Below are 17,054 nucleotides of genomic sequence, written 5' to 3'. Positions count from 1 at the left end.
TGACAATCTGTTCTTTTTATTGTGAAATTATTGTGAAATTATTTGGTGTTCATAAAATGTTTGGAATACATTGGGTTATACAACTGAAAAAAATCAAGCTGCTGATCCACCACCTCTAGGCAGTGGATCAGTTTTCATAAAATGTCAGATACCAAACACTTTGTTTTATTTATGAAATTTGTATTAGCGACAAAAGCAGAAGCAACACTTGTACTAAAGGATGATGCCGTAATTATTTTTACTACTGGTACTTTACTATGTAAGCACTTGATGTACTGCATGTCACATGTGGAGCAAGCAGAGCACACTGGAGAACTTAAATGGGAACTGTACTTTTATCACACTCTGCTTAAATAAATAGTACATTATATATGAAGGGGAAAAAATATATATATAACGCCCTTTTCTTCAGCTAACAGCTCACTCCACCCTGCTAGATGGCCGCTATGCATATCCGCAATACCCAGTCCCCATAGCTCTGTGTGCTTTTATTGTGTAAAAAAAAACGATTTGATAGCGGCCATCTAGCAGCCCATGTCTTCGGCTCTATACACAAAATCCCGGTGACAGGTTCCCTTTAAAACACTTTTACTTATCCAGGCCATTCTGAGTTTGTTTTCTCGTCACATATTGTACTTCATGACAGTGGTAAAATTGAGTAAAAAAATTTCATCTTTATTTATAAAAAAAAAATTACCAAATTTAAGTTTTTCTACTTTTATAATAGAAATAACTCCAAAAATAGTTACTACTTTACATTCCCCATATGTCTACTTCATGTTTGGATCATTTTGTGAATGCCATTTTGCTTTCTGGCGACGTTAGAAGGCTTAGAAATTTTGAAGCAAATCTTGAAATTTTTCAGAACCTTTCCAAAACTCACTTTTTAAGGACCAGTTCAGGTCTGAAGTCACTTTGTGAGGCTTACATATTAGAAACCACCCATAAATGACCCCATTTTAGAAACTACACCCCTCAAGGTATTCAAAACTGATTTAACAAACCTTGTTAACCCTTTAGGTGTTCCACAAGAATTAATTGAAAATGGAGATGAAATTTCAGATTTAACTTTTTTGGCAGATTTTCCATTTTAATTAAAAAAAAAATTCCACTAACAAAGCAAGGGTTAATAGCCAAACAAAACTCAATATTTATTGCCCTGATTCAGTAGTTTACAGAAACGCCCCATATGTGGTCATAAACCGCTGTATGGGCACACGGCATTGCGCAGAAGGAAATGAAAGCCATATGTTTTTTTGAAAGCAGATTTCACTGGGATAATTTTAAGCTGCCATGTCACATTTGAAGACCCCCTGATGCACCCCTAGAGTAGAAACTCCAAAGAAATGACCCCATTTTGGAAACTACGGGATAAGGCGGCAGTTTTGTTGGTATATTTTAGGGTACATATGGTAACAAAAAAATAGCAGTTTTTATTGTTTGTTATTCAGTGTTCATCCGACAGGTTGGATCATGTGCGATTTTTATAGAGCAGGTTGTTACGGACGCGACAATACTAAATATGACTGTTTGTTTCAGTTTAATGTATAATAAAGCCTTTTTGAAAACAAATTATTTTTCTCGCTCGTGTCATTGTGGGACACAGGACCGTGGTATAGCTGCTTGCTGCCACTAGGAGGCGACACTAGGCTGAAAAGTGATAACTCCTCCCCTGCTGGCTATACCCCCTCCAGCCTGGAGAGAGCATATCAGTTTCGTAGGAGGCAGACCTCCCTGCTTGCAGGGTGGCTTTTTTGATCTTTTTTGTTATTTTTTACAGGATTTCCTGGATGGGCACAGGAACGCTTGCGTCCCTGTCTCCCTGGGAGACTGGCCGGTGTTTCTTGTTCCACCGCCCTGCCTCCCCCAAGAAGACAAAGCGGACCAGGGCAGCCTCGCTCCCCTGCTTCCCACCAGCAAGAGGGCCACCTTCCCTGCCCGGACCCCTGATGCCTGGTGCCAGCAGTCGTGGGGTGGCCCTGCTGGTACAAGACTAAGGGTGAAGAGCACAGATGAAGACAGGTGAGTATTACTGTCCCTCCCTGTCCCCCTCACACATGGCCCCCTTTTTAAGGGTGTAGCGAATCCTCCACCCGTCGCCCATCTCACCTCAGCAATTAAAGGGTTAATCCCATTCCACGGCGGCGGCATCTTAGTTTCTGTCTTCCCACCCCTCTCCGATCTAAACATATCAGGACAGGGGACATTCAAGAGGATTTCTCAACAAACAGGCGCCTTCTGCGCCCCATTCCGGGCCCCCCCCCCCCCGTTCTTCAACCGACCGGGTGGGCTCCCCGGTCGGCCAAGCGCTGCACCTTCTCGGCGGATCTATCCCGGGCGCCCGCTAATGCCGTTCTGGGTCCCTCCGTTTCCCAGAGGGAGAGCAGGCAGAACGGATGCCCTAGTCGGCTGGACGCAGCAAAATCTAGGCCCCGGCTTTATTCGGGCCTACCGATTTTTTTTATTTTTATTTCTTTTTCCCTCCGGCCGCACTGTTTTCTCTTCCGGCACACGGGGTGGGCTTCCGCGGCCAGTGGACACAGGCGGCCGCATTCCGGACACCGATCCAGGTAACGCTGTGTTCTGACTGGCGGTGAGTCCCGGTCGGCCTGCGTATAAACTTAGCTCCCCGGCTTTGCTGCCTTCTAGGCCGCAACTTCCACCCTTAGGTATGGGGGGGGGGGGGGGGGGCGGGTCCATCTTTCTGCTGCGAATCTCGCCGGGAGCCCGCTGGCTCCGCCCCGGTCCTTGGGCAGTTTAACCCGTCCTGCACAGCCACCTCTTTAAGGCCGGCATCTGTTTACCCTAGGTTTCTATCTGCAGGCACAATGTGCCTTAATATTGCAGTATTCAGCCTTCCTGCCTCTTCTCCATGTGAGGCTAGGTCCTCACCAAAAAAAAAAAAATGCGCCATACAGATCATGCCCACATCACCGCAGGATCACCCTGTCTGGTGTAACAACTGGACCTGTACCCCATCCTGGACAGTGGGGGATTTCTCACAGTTCTCCCAATCGCATTCCGGGGCTGTTGGTTGATAGTGCTCCACCTGCGCAAATCCAGTGGAGGACATCTGAAGGATTCCCAATCCGCCCTATGAGGCCGTTTGGTGATAATACTCCAACTGCGCAAATCCAGTGGAGTACATCTGAAGGCTTCCCAATCCGCCCTCCGGGCAGTTTGGTTGATAATGCTCCACCTGCGCAAAGCCAGGGAAGGACAACTGAAACATCCCAATCCACCCTCCTGGGTCGTCTGATATTTCTCCTCCTGTGCAATACAACGGAGGACCTCTGGAAGTTCCCAATCCACCCTCCTGGGTCGTTTGGTTAATAGAAGAACGTCTGCGCAATCCGGTAAGCGGACCTTGAGTTCCATTCCACCTCCGGGGTAGTTTGGTTGTTATATCAACACCGGCACAGCCTGCAACAGCCATGGGCTAGAGGCTGAGAGGTGGAACTGCGCACGAGCGGACCGAAGCAGGACAGTTATTCGGACTCTGACATGAATCCGGTTAAATCTTCCAAGATTATGTCTGTGCTAGCCAGCGGTTCTGATGTATGCATTACCCCCTTCCTTAGGCGGTATTTGCACTTCTACTGGATACAGTACTTACCTTATGTATTACCTCCTTCCTTATGTGGACTGACCGCACTAGCACTGGTCTCAATGCCAGCCATAGGCGTCCCCCGTTCCGTAAGTGGTGGAATTGCAGTTCCACTGGGCACAGTATTGTCAGTATGCATTAACCTCTTGTATAGGTGGCATTATGGCATTTTCACTGCCGTTGGTGTTTACGTATGCATTACCCCCTTACTGGGGTGGAATAATTGCACTACCCCCCCCCGGGTACAGAACTCGTCATATGCAAGTTCCTGCTGGGTGCGTTACCCCCTTCGATAGTTGATGTATTTGCACAACCTCGGGTTACAGTACTTACTGGATATGTTACTCCCCATCATAGGTGGAGTGATTTGCACTGCCACTGAGCGCAGTGCTTACCTTAGGCCTTACCCCCCTCCATAGGGTGGGTAATTACACTTCCGTAGATTGCGGTTCTGACTATCGCGCTACCCCCTTCCCAATCCGGGGCATTGCACTACCATTGGTTGCTATTCCATCTCTCATTTGCCATGACATACTTCCTGTGGCATTATCCTCTACAAATGATCCATTAACGGGGGAATTGCTAAGCATCTTTGCATGCTATAATTCAACTACGCCAACGACACTAGATGCCTTGGCTTCCTTCACAGGTGGTCCGTGGCAACAGTCAGTACCCGCTGGTGCCTGGTACTCTCCATCTAGTTGCATATGGATACTGCCACTGGATACTATGGATACTCCCATATTGTATCCCTCTTTTCTTCTGACACTGGTTGGGGGACACAAAAATGTCGACCTTTGTGCGCTCAGGGGGGTCACCCAGCAACACTTGTGTCCTAGAGACCCCCCATCCCCATGAGCCTCCACCGTTCAGGTCAGTCACATTACACAGAATACTGTGATCACAATCCAGCAAGCAGAATATTCCACTGACTCTGGATGCTTCGTCCACCACTCTTCCTTATCTAGGTGAGGGTGTTATGCTGACACTCTGCAGTGACTACTACAACGGGTTCTCCTTTGCAGGGAAGTCTTCACGCTAGGGCTAGATGGTCGTAATCGCTGTAGTGGGACAGCCCCCCCCAGGTAGGGGTTCTACCCTGGCACTACTTCGGCGGTTGCTCCTGTTCAGCGCCCTTTTCAGGTGTTGGGTTTAAGGTTAGCTCTACTAACTGAGACAGCATGATACCATGACTTCTACTGGATGTCCTCAGGCCTTCCCCTCAATTTTACGCAGGCGGAGCATGCGGTAGCTCCTACTGCATAAGGGGTGTTTGCGTCAGGAGTATGGCGTGAGCATTACTCGTGTGGCTTCCCTTGTATGGCCTCATCTTCAGGAGGAGTATCGCATTACCACTAGATTCTGTGGAGCGCCAGTCTCAAATGGGAATGGGCTTTAGTTCTGGCCTCTTTCTGGTTTACACTACCGATCAGGGTCCGTTGCTCTGACAACTGTTGTCCTTCTGTCGTCAACTCTGGCGTGGCGATGGCGTAATTGCCATTGCTGATCAGCACCTACCTTCGAGCGCGTTCTACTGGGTAGCTTAGTCCCTTCGGCACTCGTCAACCACTAGATTGCCGTTCTAAGCGGGACTTGGGTTCTACTAGTGATGCCGTGACGCCATCGGTGCTACCTCTCTTCAGATATCAGTAATGTCTACGTCACCTCAAGCCAATGGTGGTCATTCTTTCACTGCTCATTCCGGGGGTGGACTGAGAGCCTTCCCAAGACGGGTAGAGCGGGTGTCTGTCACGACTTGCCACGGTTGGTAGGGGTTTTGTCCCTGGAACGGAACACTCTTTTCCTTCCCTGTCTCTCCTCGAGCTGGATAACTGATCACCTTCTCCTTCTGTCTAGCTGACCAGTAGCCATGGGTTTACGACTCTGGAAACCCATATTTTTTCCACGTGCCCAGGGTTCCTCGGGTACGATGGAGGCGTTGGACGTCGTAATCGCACTCCACCCGGCAAAAGTATTTCTCTCATCTTTGTTCCACTCATCTGCCCTTCCAGGCAGGGTTGCCACATTGTTAATATATGGTCACTGACGGGGCTTCCCATCACCGGTGATGCTCACATCGTCTTTACTTTACCTTTTGTCTCGAGGTATTGATTCTTTGGCCTGCAGTGGGGCACACCTGGCTCAGGTGTTTTTTTCTCTGTGGTTTTTTAGGCAGCTTCTCTGACTAGAAATCTCACCACAAGCCTCTACGGCTATAAGGGCATTGGTCTACCAATATTACGTTCCCTAGGGGGTATTCTCTTGGCCAGAGTAGGATCCTGCGGACTTGGCTTTATAGTTCTACTTCCACAGTTGCGGCCAGGAGCCAGCTGTTTGGCGTTTTTTTTTCGGAGTTAATACGCCGCCTTGTACGTACTTTTTTTTTTCTTTTATCATTAACATAAGGCAGTGCTCCGCCCAGTATCCTCTTTCTTTGCAGAAGGTGGTCGCCCTTCCACATCATCACAGAAATGGTTTTCTCTTCTTTCTCCCTTGCATTATACAGACCGCGCTCTCCATCAGCCATATGATTTGGCCTCTGAGGTTTGCTTGTCCATGACTAGCGCTTACCGCCGTACGGACTTTTACCAATTTTATCCTGGGGTCCTTGTCAAAGCCGACGGCCTCCAAAGGATGTTTTCCAGATATATCTGTTCAACAGTTTCTCTGGCATTCCGCTCCCGGGGCAAGGCACCGTCCAGCCGAGTCTTGGCCCACCCGACCAGCGGTCGGCGCTTTTCGGGTCCATCTCCGTCATGCAGTAGCTTTCCAGTGTGGAAGGCAGTATCTTGGTCTTCCGGGCACGCACACGTTCATCAACTTTTACCGGGTGCCTTCCTAGGCACCGGCGGACACTGCTCCAGGCAGCAAAGTCTTGCAGGCGGCAGTGAGTTACGCATCCTCAAGGGCGTTTTTTCTCCATGGGCATGTGATTTGTTCCCTCCCCATGGACTGCTTTAGGACGTCCCACGGTCCTGTGTCCCCCCAATGATACGAGCGAGAAAACAAGATTTTTGTGAAACTCGCCTGTAAAATCTTTCTCCCTTAGTTCATTGGGGGACACAGCTCGCACCCATAATTTCTGTTTGCCATAAATGTTGGCGTTGTGGAGCCAGTATGGCCCTCAGTTCTGGTTTGATCCGACTGGCGTTGGTCAGTTATTGGCTGTTTACCGTATGTTATTATTTTTTTTTTTTTTAGATATATCTTTTTTTTTTCTCCTACTCCTATTGCTTGGGCACAAACTGATATGCTCTCCCGAGGCTGGAGGGGGTATAGCCGGCAGGGGAGGAGTTATCACTTTTCAGCCTAGTGTCGCCTCCTAGTGGCAGCAAGCAGCTATACCACGGTCCTGTGTCCCCCAATGAACTAAGCGAGAGAGATTTTACAGGTGAGTTTCACAAAAATCTCGTTTTTTAGTGTCTCCATATTCTCAAAGCTATATATATATAATTTTCTTTTGGGCAACTGTCTTATGTAGAGGCTCATTTTTTGTAGGATGAGATGATTGGTAACCTTTTAGGGTGCATATGACCTTTTATGTAAAATATAAGGGGCCCCTGTGGCATCTGGGGAATTGGCGCTTGCTGGGGGCCAGACATGTGCCCATGGCTGCGCCAATTCTCCAAAGCGATGAACAATTCAGAAGGCTCATTAGGTGGAGTGGCTGCCTCCAGAACTATACTGAGAGCCGCTTCGGTTCTCAGCTTGCATTCTGGAGGCAGCCTCCTCAAAAACGGCACCAGACTGCAGAGAAATAAATCGAAATGATCCTCCTGCTGGGCTGAAGACAAATTTGCCATAACTGGGCTATTTTTCCCAGCCTCGACAGGAGGGATTTGCCTTCACCGGCGGCCTGGTAATGGCAAACTGGGATGGGGGGGCACAGTGGAGTCTGGGAGCTGAGAGGTGGAGGAACTGCTGGTCCCTTCCGCAGTTTCACCCATAGCTTGCGAGGCAGGAGGCTCCTCCTCACAGGTACTTGACTGATAGGCACCACTCTGTTCATCCTCCTCCTCAAGGTTGTCCTCCATTCTGAAAACCAGTATGTTCCAAACAATTTTTGTGTATATTACTATCATCAGCAAAATTTTTTATTTTTTTTTACATAATACTAGTTTAACCACCTCCGGACCGCCTAACGCAGATTCGCGTTCCGGAGGTGGCAGCCCTGCGCAGAGTCACGCATATATGCGTCATCTCGCGCGAGCCGAGACTTCCTGTGCACACGCACACGAACACGCACACGAACACGCACACGAACACGCACACGCACACGCACACGCACACGAACACGCACACGCACACGCACACGCGAACGGAACGTAAGAGAGTTGATCTCCAGCCTGCCAGCGGCGATCGTTCGCTGGCAGGCTGGAGATGTGTTTTTTTTAACCCCTAACAGGTATATTAGACGCTGTTTTGATAACAGCGTCTAATATACCTGCTACCTGGTCCTCTGGTGGTCCCCTTTGTTTGGATCGACCACCAGAGGACACAGGTAGCTCAGTAAAGTACCACCAAGCACCACTACACTACACTACACCCCCCCCCCCCGTCACTTATTAACCCCTTATTAGCCCCTGATCACCCCATATAGACTCCCTGATCACCCCCCTGTCATTGATCAACCCCCTGTAAAGCTCCATTCAGATGTCCGCATGATTTTTACGGATCCACTGATAGATGGAACGGATCCGCAAAACGCATACGGACGTCTGAATGAAGCCTTACAGGGGCGTGATCAATGACTGTGGTTATCACCCCATATAGACTCCCTGATCACCCCCCTGTCATTGATTACACCCCTGTCATTGATCAACCCCCTGTAAAGCTCCATTCAGATGTCTGCATGATTTTTACGGATCCACTGATAGATGGATCGGATCCGCAAAACACATACAGGCGTCTCCCTGGAGCCTTCCAGGGGGGGTGATCACCCCATATAGACTCCCTGATCACCCCCCCTGTCATTGATCACCCCCCCCTGTCATGCTGCATTCAGATGTCCGTATGATTTTTACGGATCCACGGATACATGGATCGGATCCGCAAAACACATACGGACATCTGAATGGAGCCTTACAGGGGGGTGATCAATGACAGGGGGGTGATCACCCCATATAGACTCTCTGATCACCCCCCTGTCATTGATCACCCCCCTGTCATTGATCACCCCCCTGTCATTGATCACCCCCCTGTCATTGATCACCCCCCTGTCATTGATCACCCTCTGTAAGGCTCCATTCAGACATTTTTTTGGCCCAAGTTAGCGGAATTTTTTTTTTTTTTTCTTACAAAGTCTCATATTCCACTAACTTGTGTCAAAAAATAAAATCTCACATGAACTCACCATACCCCTCACGGAATCCAAATGCGTAAAATTTTTTAGACATTTATATTCCAGACTTCTTCTCACGCTTTAGGGCCCCTAGAATGCCAGGGCAGTATAAATACCCCACATGTGACCCCATTTCGGAAAGAAGACACCCCCAGGTATTCCGTGAGGGGCATATTGAGTCCATGAAAGATTGAAATTTTTGTCCCAAGTTAGCGGAACGGGAGACTTTGTGAGAAAAAAATAAAAAATATCAATTTCCGCTAACTTGTGCCAAAAAAAAAAAATTTCTATGAACTCGCCATGCCCCTCATTGAATACCTTGGGGTGTCTTCTTTCCAAAATGGGGTCACATGTGGGGTATTTATATTGCCCTGGCATTCTAGGGGCCCCAAAGCGTGAGAAGAAGTCTGGTATCCAAATGTCTAAAAATGCCCTCCTAAATGGAATTTGGGCACCTTTGCGCATCTAGGCTGCAAAAAAGTGTCACACATCTGGTATCGCCGTAATCGGGAGAAGTTGGGGAATGTGTTTTGGGGTGTCATTTTACATATACCCATGCTGGGTGAGAGAAATATCTTGGTCAAATGCCAACTTTGTATAAAAAAATGGGAAAAGTTGTCTTTTGCCAAGATATTTCTCTCACCCAGCATGGGTATATGTAAAATGACACCCCAAAACACATTCCCCAACTTCTCCTGAATACGGCGATACCACATGTGTGACACTTTTTTGCAGCCTAGGTGGGCAAAGGGGCCCATATTCCAAAGAGCACCTTTCGGATTTCACTGGTCATTTTTTACAGAATTTGATTTCAAACTCCTTACCACACATTTGGGCCCCTAGAATGCCAGGGCAGTATAACTACCCCACAAGTGACCCCATTTTGGAAAGAAGAGACCCCAAGGTATTCGCTGATGGGCATAGTGAGTTCATGGAAGTTTTTATTTTTTGTCACAAGTTAGTGGAATATGAGACTTTGTATGAAAAAAAAAAAAAAAAAAAAATCATCATTTTCCACTAACTTGTGACAAAAAATAAAAATTTCTAGGAACTCGCCATGCCCCTCACGGAATACCTTGGGTATTGAGTTCCGTCACAGCAGTCTTATTCGGGCCGTGGGGTGACACGCCAGGGGGCCTGCGAGCCCTCTATTCCCCGGCCGGCTGAATGGGCATTCGGTTCGGCCGGGTGCCGCAAAAACTGTCTTTTTTTTCTCCCGACCTGCGCTGTGTTCTTCCTGGCCCACAGGGTGGGTACCCGCGGCCGGGGGGAGCAAGAGAGCGCGTTTCACACTCCAGTCTAGGTCTCTCTGGGCAGCCTACTAGGTCGCAACTTCATTCCCAGTATGGTGGTGGTGGTTGAGCGGGTTCATCTCTCTGGCGGGAATTCTTCCCGCCTAGCTGTTGCCCCCCCAGGAGCCTGCTGAACTCCGCCCCGGTCCTCAAGGCAGGGTTAACCCTTTCTGGCCAGCCACCTCTTTGGGGCCGGCACCAAACTTTCCGGGGTTCCTAGCGGTAGGCATTGTGCCTTACTATGGAAGAATTTAACCTCTTCCTGCCTCCTGTCCACTTGAGGCTGGGGCATTACGGTTTTAAAAAACAAAAGGTGGACCCATATAGGTCCTGCCTCCCGCAGCCCACATCACCGCAGGACCACCCTGAATGTGTGGTACCAGACTGGGCTCATTCCCTATTCCAGACAGTGGAGGATCTCCCACAGTTTCCCAATCCGTCCTCTGGGGCCGTTTGGTTGATAATTCTCCACTTGCGCAATCCAATGGAGGACCTCTGAAAGTTTCCAATCCACCCTCCTGGGTCGTTTGGTTTAAAAAGCACCGCCTGCGCAATCCGGTGAGTGGACCTGTAGAAGTTCCTATTCCACCCCCTGGGTAGTTTGGTTGATATATCGCCACAGGCGCAGCCTGCATCTGCCATGGGCTAGATGCTGAGCGGTAGAACTGTGCACAAGCGGGCCAGATCAGGACATATTTCCTTCTCGGTCACCTCCGCCTCCGCACCCCCACCCTTCCTCCCTAGGGTCACACTCAGAACCCTCCCTTCTTGGAGGGGTTAGTTCCGAGGGCGAAGGGGTATCAGTTATTCAGACTCTGACATGAATCCGGTTCAATCTTCCAAGATTGCATCCATGCTATCCAGCAGTACTTGTATGCATTACCCCCTTCCTTAGGCGGCATTTGCACTACTGGATACAGTACTTACCTTATGTATTACCTCCTTCCATAGGTGGACTAACTGCACTAGCACTGGTCTCAGTGCCAACCATAGGCGTTCCCTCTTCCGTAGGTGGATGGAATTGCAGTTTCTACTGGGTACAGTACTGTTCGTATGCATTAGCCTCTTTCATAGGTGGAGTTATGACATTATCATTGGTTGCCCTTTCATAGGTGGAGTGATTACACTGCCACTTAGTGCAGTGCTTACCGTAGGCATTACCCCCCTCCATAGGTGGGGTAATTACACTACCGTTGGATACTGTTCTTACTATCGCGCTACCCCCTTCCTTAACTGGAGGATTGCACTACCACTGGATGATATTCCATCAGTCATTTGCCATCACCATGCTTCCTGTGGCATTACCCCCTTCCACAAGTGATCCGTTAACGGGGGAATCACTAAGCATCTTGGCATGCTATAATTCAACTACGACCACAACACTACATGCCTTGGCTTCCATCACAGGTGGGCCGTGGCAACAGTCGGTACCTGCTGGTGCCTTGTACTCTTCATCTAGTGCTTTATGGATACTGCCACTGGATACTGTGGCTACTTCCATATTGTATCCTTCTTTTCTTCCGGCGCTGGTTGGGGGCGCAAATATGTCGACCTTTGTTCTCTCAGGGGGGTTACCCAGCAACACTTATGTGGCCTAGAGACCCCCATCTCTATGGGCCTCCACCGTACAGGTCGGTCATGGTATTGGTCCCTGACTATGTGTAGTGTGCATGCCATTACACAGAATATGGTGATCCAGCGAGCAGAATGTTGTACTGATACTCTGTATTCTTTGTCCACCACTCTTCCTTATCTAGGTGAGGGTGTTATGTTGGCACTCTGCAGTGGCTACTACAGCGTGTTCTCCTCCGCAGGGGAAGTTTTCATGCTAGGGCTGCAGATTGTAGTCTCTGCAGTGGGGCAGCCCACCTCAGGTAGTTGTTCTACCCTGGCACTGCTTCGGCGGTTGCTCCTGTTCAGCGCCCTTTTCAGGTGGAGTGTTTAAGGTTAGCTCTACTTAACTGGGACAGCATGGTACCATGGCTTCTACTGGATGTCCTCAGGCCTCCCCCTCAGTTTTACTCTGGCGGAGCATGCTGTAGGTCCTACTGTACAAGGGGTGTTTGCGTCACCACTACATACTAGGGTTCCTACTGCACAGCTCCTTCGTCAGGTGACGGATTCTTCTAACACTGGAATCAGTGGCCTCTACGGTGTGGCCTCCTCCTCAGCTGGAGCATGGCGTTAGCATTACTCTTGTGGCTTCCCTTGTATGGCCTCCTCCTCAGGCGGAGTATTGCATTACCACTAGATTCTGCAGAGCACCAGTCTTAGATGGGAATGGGCTTTAGCTCTGGCCTCTTACTTGTTTACACTACCGATAATTGACCGTTGCTCTGACAACTGTTGTCCTTCTGTCGTCAACTCGGGCTTTGCGCTGGCGTAATTGCCATAGCTGATCAGCACCTACCTTCGGGTGCACTCTACTGGGTAGCTTAGTCCCTGCGCCACTCGTCTACCACTATATTGCCGTTATAAGCGGGACTTGGGTGCTAATAGTTGATGCCGTGACTCCATCGGTGCTACCTCTCTTCAGATATGAGTAATGTCTACGTCACCTCAAGCCGATGATGGTCATTCCTTTCACTGCTCATTCCGGGGGTGGACTACGGGTCTCCCCACGCCGAGCAGAGCGGGTGTCTGTCACGCCTTGCCACCGCTGGTAGGGGTTTCGTTCCTGGAACGGAACACCCTTTTCTTTTCCTGTCCCTCCTCAAGCTGGATGGCTGACCTCCTTCCCCTTCTGTCTAGCTGACCAGTAGCCATGAGTTGTACGGCTCTGGAATCCCATCTCTATTTTTTCCACGTGACAAGGGTTCCTCAGGTACGGTGGGGGCGTTGGATGTCGTAATTGCACTCCACCCGGCAAGAGTATTTCTCTCATCTTTGTCCTACTCCTCTGCCCTTCCAGGCAGGGTTGCCACATTGTCAATATATGGTCACTGATGGGGCTTCCCATCACCGGTGATGCTCACATCGGCTTTACTTCTACCTTTCTCCAAGGTATTGGTTCTTTGGCCTGCAGTTGGGCATGCCTGGCTCAGGCTTTTTTTTTTTTTCCTCTCTGTGGTTTCTCAAGCAGTTTCTCTTGCTAGAAGTCTCACCACAAGCCTCTACGGCTCTAGGGGCGTTGGTCTACCAATTTACCGCTCCCTAGGGGTCGTTCTTTTGACCAGAGGAGGATCCTGCGGACCTGGATTTTTGTTTTTGCTTCCACAGTTGCGGCCAGGAGCCGGCTTCGTCCAAACGACCTGTGGGGGAGGCGGCATTCCGGGTGGGATCATCCACCCGGCGTTTTTCGAAGTTGATGGCGCCTTCTTGTACGTACATTAATTTTTTTTGTCATGAACATAAGGCAGTTCTCTGCCCAGTGTCTTCTTCTTTCTTTGCAGAAGGTAGTCGACGCCTTCCACGTCATCACAGACATGGGTGTCTCTTCTTTCTCCCTCGCATTATAGAGAGCAAGCTCTCCATCAGCCATGTGATTTGGCCTCCTGAGGTTTGCTTGTCCATGACTAGCGCTTACCGCTGTACGGACTTTTACCTGTTTTTTCCTGGAGGTCCTTGTCAAACCTTGGCGGGCCTCGAAATGGATGTTTTCCAGGTATATCTGATTGACAGTTGCTCGGGCATTTTGCTCCCGGGGCAGGGCACCGCCCAGCGGAGTTATAGCCCACCCGACCAGCGGTCAGTGCTTCTCGGGTTCATCTCCTCCATGCATCAGCTTTCCAGTTGTAGAAGGCAGTGTCTTGGTCTTCCGGGCACATGTTCATCTAGTTTTACCGGGTGCCTTCCTAGGCATCGGCGGCGGCTGCTGCTCCGGGCAGCAAGGTCTTGCAGGCGGCAGTGGATTACGCATCCTCGAGTGCGTTTTCTCCATAGGCGTGTGATTTGTTTCCCTCCACGTGGACTGCTTTAGGACGTCCCACGGTCCTGTGTCCCCCAATGATACGAGCGAGAAAATGAGATTTTTGTGAACTCGCCTGTAAAATCTCTTTCTCGCTTAGTTCATTGGCGGACACAGGACCGTGGGTATAACTGCTTGCTGCCACTAGGAGGTGAAACTAAGCAGAAAAGTGATAACTCCTCCCCTGCCGGCTATATCCCTTACAGCCTGGAGAGAGCATATCACTTTTCAGCTTAGTGTCACCTCCTAGTGGCAGCAAGCAGCTATACCCACGGTCCTGTGTCCCCCAATGAACTAAGCGAGAGAGAGATTTTACAGGTGAGTTCACAAAAATCTAATTTTACACATTGGGACAAATTACATTACCCACATAGTAAACATACAGTGTGTATTAAAAAACTTGTACGTCGGCATTGTTTGTAATTTACTTACAGACGAAGCTCTATCAATGGGCGCAGGAACATCAGTTGTTCGGAGAAGCAATAGGATCTTTTCCTGACCCCGGACTCATTGCGGCCTTGCTGCTGAATTTGTTTTCGATATTGGTCCCGATAGCTCCTCCAGCGACTTTTCACTTCATCAACTTGTAATAAAAAAACACGAAAAAAACAATTACCACACAATAAAATCTTACAGAAGATAACGTTTGACATGTGCTATGCTAGGAAGGACAGCGTATAGATTGTCCACTTTACTGTGGCCTGCAGTATTGTCCCAAACTGTGTGAAAAAGTTCCTTTTTGTAATTTGATGCCATGCATCCTCCTTCTTTGAGCGGTCCAAATATTCTGCCGACCTGGTATCCCAGATACATGGTCTCTCCTCGACCAGGATTATCATATGGTGGAAATCCATGGCTTTTGGGGCCTTTATCATTGTGTCTTTTGCTCCGCAAGGGAAATCCAAAATTCCTCCTTCTCTCCTGACCATGCAGGGCCAGCAGCCAGACGCTAGGAAATGAACTTCCTGTCTTTGAAATCCCTTCACTGTTGCTAAGTTACTTGCGTTTAAAACGCAACGCAACGCAATGCTTCCGGATGCAATGCGTTTTTCACGCAGCCCCATTCACTTCTATAGGGCCAAGGCTGCATGAAAAACGCAGAATATAGAACATGCTGCGATTTTCACGCAGAAGTGATGCGTGAAAAACAACGCTTATGTACACAGACCCATTGAAATGAATGGGTCAGGATTCAATGCGGGTGCAATGTGTTCACCTCGCGCATTGCACCCGCGTGGAATTCTCGCCCCGTGTGAAAGGGGCCTAAGGGTGTATAAATTCCTACCACCTCTCAGTTGAAGTTCTTGAGAGCATGTGATAAGGTGAGCTCTGACAACTGTTGACATGGTGCATTGCTGTGCGACGGCCATTGGTGCTGTGTTGGTGGGGCCCAGTGCCAAGGTGGTTTTGCCAGGCAGTGGGGGCATTGTTTGGCTGCTGGGTCCCGCTGCCTATTGGTGCGGTGCTGCGGCGCCGGTGGTCGCCGCGCCAAAGTTAGAATAGGTTACCCACTCGAGGCAACCTGGTCGTGGTGAGTGGGCCTATGCTTTTTGATCAAATTGTATACAAATGCCTCATGTACAGTATGCAACATAGGGGTAGAAGCGATGTTAATTATGCTGAGAAGCAGTTATTAGATAAAAGCATAGTATTGAGAATGTGCGATCCAGTTTCATTCTTATATTTTGCATATGACTTTTTGATCGCTTGCTATTGCACTTTTTGTGATGTAAGGGGACAAAAAATGGCTTTTGCGGTGTTCATCTGAGTTTGTGATATTTTTATGCAGCAGGTTCTTACGGACGCGGTGATACCGAATATGTATACTTTTTTTATTTATTTGTTTTACACAATAACAGCATTTTTGAATTTAAAAAAAATCATGTTTCAGTGTCTCCATATTCTGAAAGCCATATTTTAATTTTTTATTTTTTTGGGCGACTGTCTTATGTAGGGTCTCATTTTTTGCGGGATGAGATGACTGGTACTATTTTAGGGTGCATATGACCTTTTTTTTTTTATCGCTTGCTATTGCACTTTGTTATGTAAGGTGACAAAAAATGGCTTTGACACCGTTTTTTATTTTTTATTTTACGGTGTTCACCTGAGGGGTTTAGGTCATGTGATATTTTTATAGAGCAGGTCGTTACGAACGTGGCAATACCTAATATGTATACTTTTTTACACAATGATATAATCTTTGAAACAAAAAGTGTAATATGTATACTTTTTTTTTTATTTGTTTTACACAATAACAGCATTTTTGAATAAAAAAATAAAATCATGTTTCAGTGTCTGGATATTCTGGGAGCCATAGTTTTTTTTTTTTTTTTTTTTGAGCGACTGTCTTATGTAGGGTATAATTTTTGCGGGATGAGATGGCGGTTTGATTTGGCACTATTTTGGGGTGCATTTTTTACGGTGTTCACCCGAGGGGTTAGGTCATGTGGTATTTTAAAAAGCAGGTTGTTATGCACGCAGCGATACCTAATGTTTTTATTTTATTTTTTTGACTGTGTTCACCTGAGGGGTTAGGTCATGTAATATTTTCACAGCAGCACGGGGACCCCATGGATACCGGCACCCATGAGGATACCGCACGTGCCGTGCAGGGATCCGGCTATCGGTGACACCCGGATCCCTGCCTCTGATCGGGCGGGCGCAGCTCCTGCACCTGCCCGATCAGCACGCCGTACCTTTACTGCACTGGGATTTCTGTCCCGCATTTCTGCGCCGTCCATGTACGGTGCTGGTATCCTAAGGGTAAAAGGTCGGCCCATAGTTTCTGGTGTGGACTCGGTGACACAAAACAGCGGTATCTACATTGCCGGAGTACTACGACAGTTTGTTTCAGCTCTCCCTTCCTTTACCCATGATACTATGGATTTTCTTAGGAAGATCAAAGCT

General features: G+C 48.5%; 1 protein-coding gene across 2 annotated transcripts in view; it reads left to right on the top strand.

Moving 5' to 3' along the window:
* TP53BP1 (tumor protein p53 binding protein 1) overlaps positions 1-17,054 on the top strand; it is a 130,181-nt gene that overhangs the window by 66,048 nt on the left and 47,079 nt on the right. The gene's annotated exons all lie outside the window — the stretch shown is intronic.

Source organism: Bufo bufo, chromosome 1 (genome assembly GCF_905171765.1).
Source record: "Bufo bufo chromosome 1, aBufBuf1.1, whole genome shotgun sequence".
In the NCBI taxonomy this organism is placed as follows: domain Eukaryota; kingdom Metazoa; phylum Chordata; class Amphibia; order Anura; family Bufonidae; genus Bufo; species Bufo bufo.
The sequence above is the reverse complement of the archived record's forward strand: the minus strand, read 5'-3'. Positions and strand labels throughout refer to the sequence as shown.